The sequence below is a fragment of the Prorops nasuta genome, unplaced genomic scaffold (genome assembly GCF_024137725.1).
Source record: "Prorops nasuta isolate Cenicafe-Biocafe unplaced genomic scaffold, Cenicafe_Pnas_1.2 PNAS00001, whole genome shotgun sequence".
Taxonomy (NCBI): Eukaryota; Metazoa; Arthropoda; class Insecta; order Hymenoptera; family Bethylidae; genus Prorops; species Prorops nasuta.
The window spans coordinates 17,497,307-17,509,909 of record NW_027116798.1 but is presented as its reverse complement, the minus strand read 5'-3'; the positions used below and the strand labels follow the sequence as shown (position 1 = coordinate 17,509,909).

The 12,603-nt window shown below is 32.2% G+C and overlaps 1 long non-coding RNA gene across 1 annotated transcript; it reads right to left on the bottom strand.

Annotated features, from left to right (window-relative positions):
* Positions 1 to 2,138: 2,138 nt before the first annotated feature.
* On the bottom strand, positions 2,139 to 3,973 carry LOC136774282 (uncharacterized). Its single transcript, XR_010822776.1, has 2 exons — positions 3,558 to 3,973; positions 2,139 to 3,376 (listed from the first exon to the last, which is right to left on the bottom strand). It is a non-coding gene; the product is annotated as an uncharacterized lncRNA (long non-coding RNA).
* Positions 3,974 to 12,603: the final 8,630 nt, after the last annotated feature.

Below are 12,603 nucleotides of genomic sequence, written 5' to 3'. Positions count from 1 at the left end.
TTCGACAAAAACTGCAGCGTGTTATTATTTAAAATTTTATCATTCAATAGAACTTTCTTATTAGGAAATTTTCTTATGGTTTTCAAACATAAAAGCTGATTTATCGAGTTTAAATCGCGTCGTGTTATTAATACGGATGAAATATAATTTCATACATTTATTATTAATGTAGTAATAGTATAGAATGACTAATATTTTTTTATCAACAGAGTCCTATTGAGTGATAATTAACTTCCGGCAATTGTGTAATACGTACTTCTTCACACAAGCATTATATGCTTGTTTTGGAGTCAAAGGATAATCCATTATAGCATTTTGCAAACTTTGCCTGAATTTTGCTTTTTTTTTTAAGTCTCCTAATATTTTGTGATTATGGATCTTCCCAGGATAAAAGTTTTCTTTTTTCGTTATAAATTTAGCTGTGCCCGGGCAATTTTTTATGACACACTTTAAATATCTGTGAAATGTATTAAATTAATTTTAATAATAGAATAGTTTGTACGTATACTGGATTTCCATTTAAAAAAATACTTATATAGTTATCAATAAAACATTTGTAACAAATATTATTCTAACAAAAGTTGTTTGACTTATTAGAGGGTGGTGCAACATAACATTTTTGTTTCATTTAATCGACTACATGAAAATTATCATGAGTTATTTTAAATGGTATAGCCCAATATATTTCTACATTTTTTTGTAGATGATCTCAAGAGGTTTACAAAACACTATATTGATCTACCATTTATCCCGTTTTTCAATAAAAATATTTCGTTTTAAAACTGCAAAAAAAAATGTAGGTTTATCGAAGCAGTGTATGTGCGAGACCGTATCCCTCATCACACGCTTTGTCGCTTTCCTATGTAAATTGTAATCGAAATAATCAATTAACAATTAAACGAAAATTCATAAATTAATATAGTATTTTGCAAGGTCACTGAAATTATAGATTACAATAAATGAATATATAAAACCATGAAATATAATTCCTTTCAAAATACATAAAGCATAAATGAGCAAAATATGTTTTTAACAAGATGTATGCTGTATGGGAGACTGAAGATAACAATCACGTAGATTTAAAATGATAAGATCTAACTTAGGGTATATATCATTATCTGTCTTCCGCGAAGGTAACAAAATTATGTCTAAAATATTATTGATACAAAATGCTGCAATGACAAATGATTCTTGTATATTCTGAAAATAGATTCTTTTATGCTCAAATTTTCTGGTGGATAAATGTTCATTTTTCTATTAAAAAGTCACAAATAATGGTGGTTTTCCAGTTAGTCTGAAAGTCAACACAATCAGACACAATTAAATACAAATGTACATTGCATGCCACACCAACTATATATTTGTATCTAGTTGTGTTCATTTTCAGGATTACTGCAAAGCAAGGAACGTGTAGAATTATTTAGGCTAAAGGAAATTTATAATGCAATTTGAAAGCTTCAGGAATTTTTGACAACATTTTTGTGAAACATTTCTATTTAAAAAACAATGATTTTCTGCATGTTACATATAATACTTATTAATTTATTAGGTAAGGTAGTGTAGTATATATGTATAATATTTGGTATAAGAATGCAACCTCTTAAGTTTCATATTTTCCAGAATAAAGTTATCTATATATTTTAAATTAATTTTTATTTTAAAAGAATATAAATTGTTCAAAATTATACAATATTGGTTAAGATTAACGTAAATTGTACATTTTTAAAGATATAAGTTAAATTTTTATTTTGTACGAATCTCCTTTAACCCTTTCGCTTTCTTAAAGAGATATTAATGGACCTCAAAATTTTTGTTTGGTCAAATGATAAAGGTTGACGAAATATCTCTCCTAAGATTGGGAAGGTGTTAATTATTAAGATGACTGATGAATCAAGAGAAATACTATTATCAAATCAATGTGAATTAAAGCTAACAACATTATGACATTAATATTCAGATTGTCAAAACTTACGTTGTCGTGATACCTTTATTAACATTAAATATACTTCTATTAATTTGATAAGCATGGCCATCTGGGTATATCCTGTTAGTACCTTTATAAATATTTTTGGTAGTATTCATTTTTATATAATATTTCTTACAAGGAAATGATGACACCCAACGAAAAACGACAAATCTATCGCACAAATTAGTTATTTTTCATTTTGTCAATTGTTTTTATCAATGAAATACAATAACGAGTGTTAAATAAATATAGATAAATATACATCTAATGCATTATTAAAGTTACACATAACGACGCAACGCATAAGAAAAAGTACAAATAAATGTTTTATAATATAAAAGTATTTCAACGAATAAACATATAATTTCATACAGTATGTGGTGTTTAATTCGGTCCAGAGCATGAATGTAAAACTTCATTGTATCTTCGCAAATTCAAAATATATTAATTTTATTCAAAAAGCTTTTCTGAAAGTGCAGGTTTCTATATGAATCTAAGAATATAAAATGCTAAAATTGGTATAATATATAATGAACGAAGCTAAGCGAAGTTTTACATAAACCTTGGGCGATATAATTATAATAAACCCTATAGAAATGGCTGTTTATAAAAAATAATCCTTTATAAAAACTAAGAAAGTTATTGGATAAGAAATATAAAACAAATATTCCAAGTCTGAAAAATTTTAATGCACAATTTAATTTAATTTTATAATAATTACCTTTAGGTAAACGCTGTTTTCAAAGTCTAGGGTAAAATACGAAGGGAAGACGTACTAAGTTTAAGATTAAATAAACAGTTTTGTGTTTTTCTTTTTGTATACAAGACTTATCTTACCAGAATCAACAGGAATATTGCAAAACCATTTATTATACTCGCTTTAAATCATATGTAATTCAATGCTATTAAGACACTCTTCTACATAAATGGTTAATATTAGTTAAAGATTCTTAAATGAAAACTTTCTTGTCCGAAATATTAAAATTACTTTCAATAAATAGTGAATAGAAACGTTCTTAAGCAATATAATATAATTACTACGATTGAAATAAGTAATTACACCAAATACAGAAAGTATTTGGTTTCAGAAAATGCAAATTAAGAACTAATTTGTTCGTCCACATTGCAAACAAAAAATTTACTAAAATCTCTAATAACATGATAATAATTAAAATCAACATTCGTTCGATTATCAAAACATGTACCTTTGCAATTAAGATAATTGAAAATAAGCTGGCCTTTTAGACAAAAAGAGAATAACTATTATTTCTTAATTATAGCCAAAAAGTTGCACATGCTTGAAAAATATCTGGATGAAATATATTTGAATACGGTTTCTAACTCGAAGTCTATCAACATTGTCTTTGCATTATTTCTGTAGTCTATAACCACATAAGCAACGTAGTAAATCTGCAACAGACAGATAAATAAAGTACATTTAGTAAATAAATAGAGCGTATGTTGTTCTTTTAATTCTAAGTAATGGCATACACAAATCCAGTGGTAGAAAGGAAAATAATTTAGAATTGAAGCTGTAAGTATTCCCCAAATATGGCATAGAATTTATTGCTCAACCATTAATTATACTCACATGGTTACAAGTAGAGAGGAGTGTTTATAAAAACTATTAGGACAGCTATGAGCTTCTGCCAGTAATTAGGTGTGATACTTTTGCGTAGATTAACCTATACATGCTCAAAAATTCATACCATGCTTACAATAATCTATGAAGAAATTAGTGATATAAAAGGATAAGTTGATGTAAAACTGTGCAGTGTGCTTAAGAGTACATAGATTAAATATTCCAACTTAAGGTCATTCCTAAATTAATTATTATGATCGAAGGTTTATACTGACATGAATGTGCTCTTTCATCTTTAAAATTGTTAATAAAATGTTGTATATGTTTCAATATTGAGTTTGCGCACTTTTACACCATTAGACCTTATATATGAAGCAAACATAGGGTTAGGAGTTATAATGTACCTATTCTGAAGATAAATATTAGGAGAATATTATTATATAAATAATAGAATTTTACCCTTTCTGATTCACCTGCATTGAATTATACTGAGTATCTCATAATGTTATGTCTTCGCATTAGCCTTTAGATATTTTCATTTTAGGTAGGGCAGCTTAACGCTTCACTCTCACCATGTTATGCCTGTGCAATTTAAATTTCTCCAGTGTAACAATATAATGTTACGCTTAGAAATACAATTGGATTCTGTAAAGATTAAATAAAATTTACACAAAGATATTTTATTCTTAATTCAAAGTAAACTACTATGGATATTTAAAAATATACTTATCGAAAAGGATATTTGAAACTATTGCTTGATAAAATTGCTATTGGCTTTGGCCAATTATACATCTGTAAAAATTGACAAGTGTAAGGTTATTTTTGGAGATTATATTTTCAAAACATTTTATAACCTTCAAAAATATGAACTTTTTATGTGCGTCCCTGTATTCTAGTAACTTTATTATTGCGCACTCTAACAGTAAGTGGATGAAGCATATGCTTCGATTATAAATTTGTAGAGTGGAGACTACTATACATTTTTAACAGCCGCCATTTTAGGCCAAATGAGGGTGTACCCATTTCTCCACACCAATATGGCGGATGAATCTCATTTTTCGTATCCAACTATCGGTAACGGCCTATTGTATGTTGGTAATACGCAATATTGACCAATCAGCCCTCTCTGATTCCATCATTTCGAGTGCTATAGTCAACTAACACGAATCTCCTATGCTCCGCTGTTAGGAAAAGACCCTGTATTGCAGCCAAAGGCGTTATATGTGCAGACAATGTTAAGTGAAATGGCGCTTTAAATGCGGTCGTGGCGCTAATATTATTGAACATGTTATTACGAGCAAGATGTAAATCAAATAACATAATTCTAAGAGTCTCTGATTTGCAATTGGAATATTCGGAATTCATTTCGGATTAAACAAGCCGCAGTAATGCAACCAAGACCAAAGGCCTAGCGAAAAAATCACAAGATTGTCATCATAAACATGCCGCGATTATCACATAAGGGTCTCGGATTCAAATTAAAAAGTTGATAGGGGCTTAGGCTAATACTTGTCTCTATAAGATAGTTAAAATGGTTTATTGCATTTTTAAATTCGAACAAAAAATAGAAATAGTAGAAATTTCCTGAATGTAAAATGATAAATAATTTTTAAAAAAGTAAGAAATATGCAAAATAATATAATTAAACAAGTATAATTAAGTAAATGAAATTAATAAAAATATAATTTATTACTCATGGTCTATATTATAACAATAACTTTTTAATTTACCAGCTAATTTGAACTTATATTTTACTTCCCTTGTTTAAATCTTATCATATTTATGATTATTTATTTTATTTATCTATTATTATATTTATTTAATAATATTGCAGCGCATATTTCTATTAAAAATATATCATCATATTACCTTCAATGAATTTGCACTATTTCTCATTATCCATGAAATTAATTTAATAGCATGATAAACCAACTTACTCTGCCTATAACTACGAGTAAGCCTAAACCTTCCATCAACTTCTGAATCTCCATTCGAATTCCAATTGTGGTTAATGTGAAAAATTTAGGATAAGAAACTAGAGATCATTTTGTTAGACGTTTCACGTCAGTTACATCACTGCAGTTAGGTCAATTCAAATCCAAAATCCGATTATTTCAAAAACGCTCTGCTGCATGTATCGATTATTTTGATATTGAATCCTTTGTATCAATACTGTCCTATATCGAAGAGTAAAGTATCGATACAAAAATTGATAGTATCGTCATGAAAATATCGATACTGACAAATATCGATACAATATCGCCATCACTAGTATGCATTCAGTATATGTATATAATACAGCTTCACACTTTTGCTTTATTGTTACTGTGTTGACGTGCAAATAACATGAAAGGTACAAAGTACCTGGAGAGAGCAATTTCATTATTATCTTTTTATTTATTCTGTATACAATTATTAAATTTGATCAAACTTTTATATTAAATTTTATAAGCTTCTTGTGTTAATTTGAATATGCAATATTTTCAACAACGTAATTTTATATAAGTTATTATTTTATTTTAAGTATTTTACTATAAATAACTTAACAGGTTTATATAATAGCGGTAATAGCCCATTAAGGATTACTCCAAATTCTAATGAGTCCAATGGACAGGTTGCTCCAGCTTCTTTTTGGTAAATATTTCCATTTCAAAACATTCACCAATCGTCTACATTCACTCCGTAACATTAATTTGTTTTGGCTCACCGTATTCTAGATTCACAATATATGACATATATATAGTGATATATATATATATATATACAGGGTGTAACGAAACGACCGCCTTTTCTCGTAACTGGAGGTTCGGGGTGACCATCCAAATGCACGTGTAAAATTTTGTTCGAATCGTTCAAGGGGTTTAAAAGTTATTTCCATTTAAAACTCACCCTTTTTCGGTCCTTTTCGAACGACTTTAACTGTGCATAATAAAGTGGAGAAAGTGAAAAAACCATTGACGAACACCCCACTAGAATGTAAAAATTATCGATCGCGCGCGATAATACATTTGCTATTTATTTCATTAATTTGGCTATTAGATTAATTTTAAAAATAGCAAAATCCTTTTCATTACAATTCCAAATCAATTCAATACAAGTATCATTGACTGAATTGATGGAAAGAGGGAGAAGATAGAATGAAAAGGAAAGTATCAAAAGCTAAGATGTCACGCGACTGCACTGATAATTTAATAGGAAACACATCAAGGCATTTTCTTTCTACAAACGAAGGTAAAAAGAATTATTTAAAATCAATTCATTGATGATAGAAAAAATTAAACTTACCCATTATTGTTCTCCAAGTTCCTTTACACCGAAGTTTTTGAAAAAGCTTCAAACTGGCTCCTCGATGATTTCCAGAATGCACACTTTCATTGATTTTGCATTTAAGAACTCGCGAATTTAAGCAAATTAGGTGTTAACCTACGTTTCTTGAAAACACCGGTTAATTTGACACTTTTTGAACTGTTTGAAGTAGGCTGAAAAGAGAGACACAGAGAGATAGAATAATCAATAATTCGTTTCGACCACTCTTAATCACTCTACTTCAAACAGTTCAAAAGTGTCAAATTCTCCAGTGTTTTGAAGAAACGTAGGTTAATACCTAATTTGTTTAAATTCACAAGTGTTTAAATGCAAAATCAGTGATAGTGTGCTTTCTGGAAATCATCGAGGAGCCAGTTTGAAGCTTTTTCAAAAACTTCGATTTAAAGGAACTTGCAGAACATTTAATGGGTGAGTTTAGTTTTCTCCTTCATCAATGTATTGATTTTGAATCATTCCCTTTAGCTTCGTTAGTAGAAAGAGAATGCCCTCATGCAGTGAAGCCAGACTGGGTCTAAAATGCTTCCCCACTCTGCCTCCATAGACTCACTAACACGTAGAGCTACTGAAGCATCCGTGAGAGCACCCCACTTCTGCCTCCTCGAACGTTGCACGCATACCATTACTGCAGTACGTGCATGTTTCGGTCTCCTTCGTATAGCTCCGGTATATTTCGAGTACGAGAGAGAGCAGTATACTTTTCTCGGACCTCTCTTTCTCGTGCTCCTTCTTCGTTCGTTTAGCCAACGAGCTTAAACGAGAGAAGCCGAGCTAGCCGAAGGAAATTAAGAAATGTCATTCTCGCGGACAGCTATGATAAAAGCTGAATACGCTAAATGTGAATGTATTAAGATAAAATATTTATAAGCAGCGGTTAACTTATTAGATTTTATAATAAATAAGGAAATGCGATAATATTACGTAACATTGGTCAATTGTCTTAAGACTCATATGTTACGTATTATTGTTAAAAATATTTTATTTTCTTAATTTATTATTTAATCTAGTAGGTTAATGGTAATAAAAAAAAATCATGACGAAAAAAAAATTTAAAAAGTTTGCATGAGTCTGCGGGAATCGAACCCGAGCCCGCGTAAATAGCAAGCAAGCGCCTTACCATCTGCGCTACGGAACGTATTTGTTGACTCAGAAGCTTAGTGACCTGATAGAGCAATGGAAGCGTTCTCTATGAAATTCAATTTACAGAATAAAATATCAATTATAATCGTATATATATTTATTTCGTATGTCTTTTCCTAATGAAATAAAATGTTTCTTTTGCATATTTCTAATCATTAATCACTTAAACAGCTGTAGCTTCAAAAAGTGACTCCAACATTACGAAGAATATTTTTGATGGCTGTGGAATTAACAATATGTAACCCAAGATTCGTATTTGGGATCTCTGTTGTACTTACTCAATATATAAGTTTTATATTCTGTTAGCCTTTTAATACAGTATATATGCTATATAAATACTTTGTTTGGCTACATCGTCTTATCTCTGTCAGTCATGCGCGTTTACTTGTCAAGAACGATGAATCGTTTTTCTATATATGAGCTATTTCAAAATAAATTGATTACAATAGAAATAATAAATTAAATCCTAAATACAAATCTTGGGTTACTTATTTTTAATTCCACAGCTATCAAAAATATTCTTCGTAATGTTGGAGTCACTTTTTGAAGCTACAGCTGTTAAAGTGATTAATGATTAGAAATATGTAAAAGAAATATTTTATTTCATTAGGAAAAGACATACGAAATAAATATATGTACGATTATAATTGATATTTTATTCTGTAAATTGAATTTCATAGAAAAAGCTTCCATTGCTCTATCAGGCTACTAAGCTTCACAGTTAACAAGTACGTTCCGTAGCGCAGATGGAAAGGCGCTTGCTTGCTACTTACGCGGGCTCGGGTTTCGATTCCCGCAGACTTATGCAAACTTTTTTAATTTTTTTTATTACCATTAACCTACTAGATTAAATAATAAATTAAGAAAATAAAATATTTTTAACAATAATACGTAACATGAGTCTTAAGACAATTGACCAATGTTACGTAATATCATCGCATTTCCTTATTTATTATAAAATCTAATAAGTTAACGGCTGCTTATAAATATTTTATCTTAATACATTCACATTTAGCGTATTCAGCTTTTATCATAGCTGACCGCGAAAAAGACATTTCTTAATTTCCTTCGGCTAGCTCGGCTTCTCTCGTTTAAGCTCGTTGGCTAAACGAGCGAAGAAGGAGTGCGAGAAAGAGAGGTCCGAGAAAAGTATACCGCTCTCTCTCGTACTCGAAATATACCGGAGCTATACGAAGGACAACGAAACATGCACGTACTGCAGTAATGGTATGCGTGCAACGTTCGAGGAGGTAGAAGTGGGGTGCTCTCACCGATGCTTCAGTAGCTCTACGTGTTAGTGAGCCTATGGAGGCAGAGTGGGGAAGCATTTTAGACCCAGTCTGGCTTCACTGCCCTCATGCATTGTCTATTAAGTTATCATTGCGCTCGCGCGATATCTTAGCTTTTGATAGTTTCCTTTACATTGCGTCAACTCGCTCTTTCCATCAAATCAGTCAATGATGCTTGTACTGAATTGAATTGGAATTGTAATATAAAGGATTTTGTTATTTTTAAAATTAATCTAATAGCCAGATTAAAGAATTAAATAGCAAAAGTACTACCGCACGCGATCGATAATTTTAACATTCTAGCTGGGTGCTCATCAATTGTTTTTCACTTTCTCCACTTTCCATTATGCAGTTAAAGTCGTTCGAAAAGGACTGAAAAAGGGTGATTTTTAAATAGAAATAACTTTTAAACCTCTTGAACGATTCGAACGAAATTTTACACGTGCACTCAGTTTGTCACCCCGAACCTCCAGTTACGAGAAAAGGCGGTCGTTTCGTTACACCCTGTATATTCGCAAAGCGAATAAATTTTATTTTCGATATCTTTACGAGTTACTTTAGCATTTTTCCCCTTTTGTTTTTCGTGACTTTCAGGGGAGCTTGGATAACGGACACTTACGGAATACTGCGCCTGCTAATTAATAAGTTAATTATTATTATTAGTTTTTAATTATTAAATTTCTAATTGCGAATTACACTTAGTAATTTCATATTAAATTTTATTTTGTTTTGTTTTGGGAAGGTTTGACTTCCGTAAATTAGTCAGAGCTGCACTTCCGCAATCCTCCGAATATAAATAAAATCGAGAACATTATCGTTTCAGTTTCCAATTAGGATTTTATTTATTTTTGTGTGCCTGGCCTTTTCTTTTCAGGAATTACTAATGGTTTAATTTGTGTTTTACCCATTTGTGTGTGTATCCCTTTTCGGTAACGCGTAATCGGGAATCTTTCTGTTGGTTTTCCTTCGATTTGCTTCGGGAAATAGACATTTTCTATTAATTCTTTTTCGGTTTTCGCGTTTATCCCAACGATGGCTACCGCGACTTATGGCAATTTAGATCGGATCGAAGGATTGACAGAAGATGAGGCTCGGAAGATCCTCAATCAATATCGGTTGGACGACAAGGGCATATTACCCACCCTTCGTCAGAGGCTTCGGAAACATTTTTCGCGCGAAAAGAGTTCGGCATTACCGCGTACTCCTCCGGGTACCCAGTCACACCAGACTACGCGTACAGCTATGGATCTTTCACAGCTGTGGGAAAAAGCTGCCAGTAGTGTGGCTATAGGGATTCTGGGACCGGGTGGCGAGGGGGTCGGGGTTTCGCGGGGGAAGGGGAGGTAGGGGAAATACCCCCACTTCTTAGCGGAGGGGGATTGTCCCCACTCCAGGGTGGTGGGGGAAGCCCGGTGATGAGGTAAAATTAATCACGTGACATTCCAATTGTTTAGCCTTTAACAAAAAGGTTTATTTATATCGTTAGATCTCTTGGTACTGATAACGTAGTATAATTTTATAAGAAGTTTGCGAATCTAAATTCCATTTTATAAATTGTGTAGTACATCGCGCGCCTATCTGCCTATTTTGTTATTTCATCCATTGGTATGCCTAATTTCAAATGAAAAATTCCAGCCGGTGTTCGCAACGGGTCCGCCAAACGTCCCAGCCCTTTACGCGAAAGATATAAGAGAGAGAGAGAGAGAGAGAGAGAGAGAACACATATTGTAAAATTAATTTATTATGAAAGGAATTGAGGGAACGTATAAATACACGTAGATTTTGGGAAACAGCCTTGCGGCATAAAAAACACACTTTATTATTTAAAATATATATTTTTCACAATCTTCATTTTTTTTTCTGATAATCTGCAGCGCGATAGCTGGGCTCTGCGTTTTGATTAGTTCTTCCATCTAAAATCAAAATGGTCCACTTTGCCTCGTCAAAGTAAGGTCTACCTCAGGCTCCATTTGCGCGCAGCTTGTGTTCCCGTGACGAAAGTCTCCGATTGCGTAGCCAATATTTCTCACCTTAGACATAATTGAAATCATGTTGTTACTTTTCGCATAGTAATAGCTCTATTTTTTAACAAAGCAAGTATACTTACAAAAATTCAGCACGCGATTTTTAGGTTTACACCGCCTCTTCATCTCCTTTTTCTTCTTGCTCCTCTTCCTCCTCTTGCTCCTTTTCCTCCTCTTGCTCCTCTTGCTCTTCCTCCTCCTCTTGCTCCATTTGTTCCTCCATTTCATTAGTTATCTCCATAAGTTCCTCAACTAAGGCGGCAAAATCTGGGTCATCCCCAATGTCCTGCACCACCTCCACATTCTCCCACAAATCATCTTCTTGCTTTTTCGGTATGTCACACAACATTGTTCTTTACACTACCGTCGCTAGCGTTAAAATGATCTCAAGATTTTTCGTCACTAGTCGCTCAGATGCAAAACGATCTTCCAATGAAATATGAACTGACCGATTACGCACGTATTTTTTAGTTAATCTGATGCCTTTCTTTCCTCTTTATCAATACATATTAGTCTTCTCTTTATCAAAACGTATTAGCTTCCTTTCCGAGAAGTGGGACGCAGTCAAAGAGAATGTCAATAGAGACCTACTAGCATCCTCGTATATTTTTATTTGTACCTCTAAAAGCAAATTCTAATTTGTAAGGTTGATAAAAAAAAGGAAGTATAATTTTTTATTTTGAAGGTTTTACCTATACATTAAATAAATACTGGGAAAAAATGTTGACATCATTTTTGATTGGTTATTCTAAGTAAATAGCGGCAGATGGTAGTGACAGTAGCAGTAGGAGCGGTATCATCTACGAGAAAAAATTTAAGGAAAAATATTTATTATAATACTTATCCAAGCACTCCATGTCAAAAAATTGTTTTTTTTCATCGATTCTTACCGATTGTGGGTGGTCTCCGTAGATGAATCGGACAGTAGCCGGAGAACGTCTGCATCCTCGTCGAACCGTATTATGTTTTCTGGATATAGTTCTTGTTCCATATCAATACCCTCCCACTCCATTTCACTACTAAAATCTGAGAGACGATCATCATTATCGTCATTATCCCCATCGGACTGTGGGGATTGTTGCCGCTGAAGCTTCTTCCTCAACATTCTCACAATTGCGGTCAACACGTTGTTATCCTCGTCTTCAATTTCACACCATCTCCTTCCAAATCTACTTCTTCTTCTTCTTCCTCCACTGATTCTTCCATATTTAGAATGTTATCAATATTTTGTTCAATAAATAATCTGTACAATTTAATTACACCCATTTTTTTTTGTAG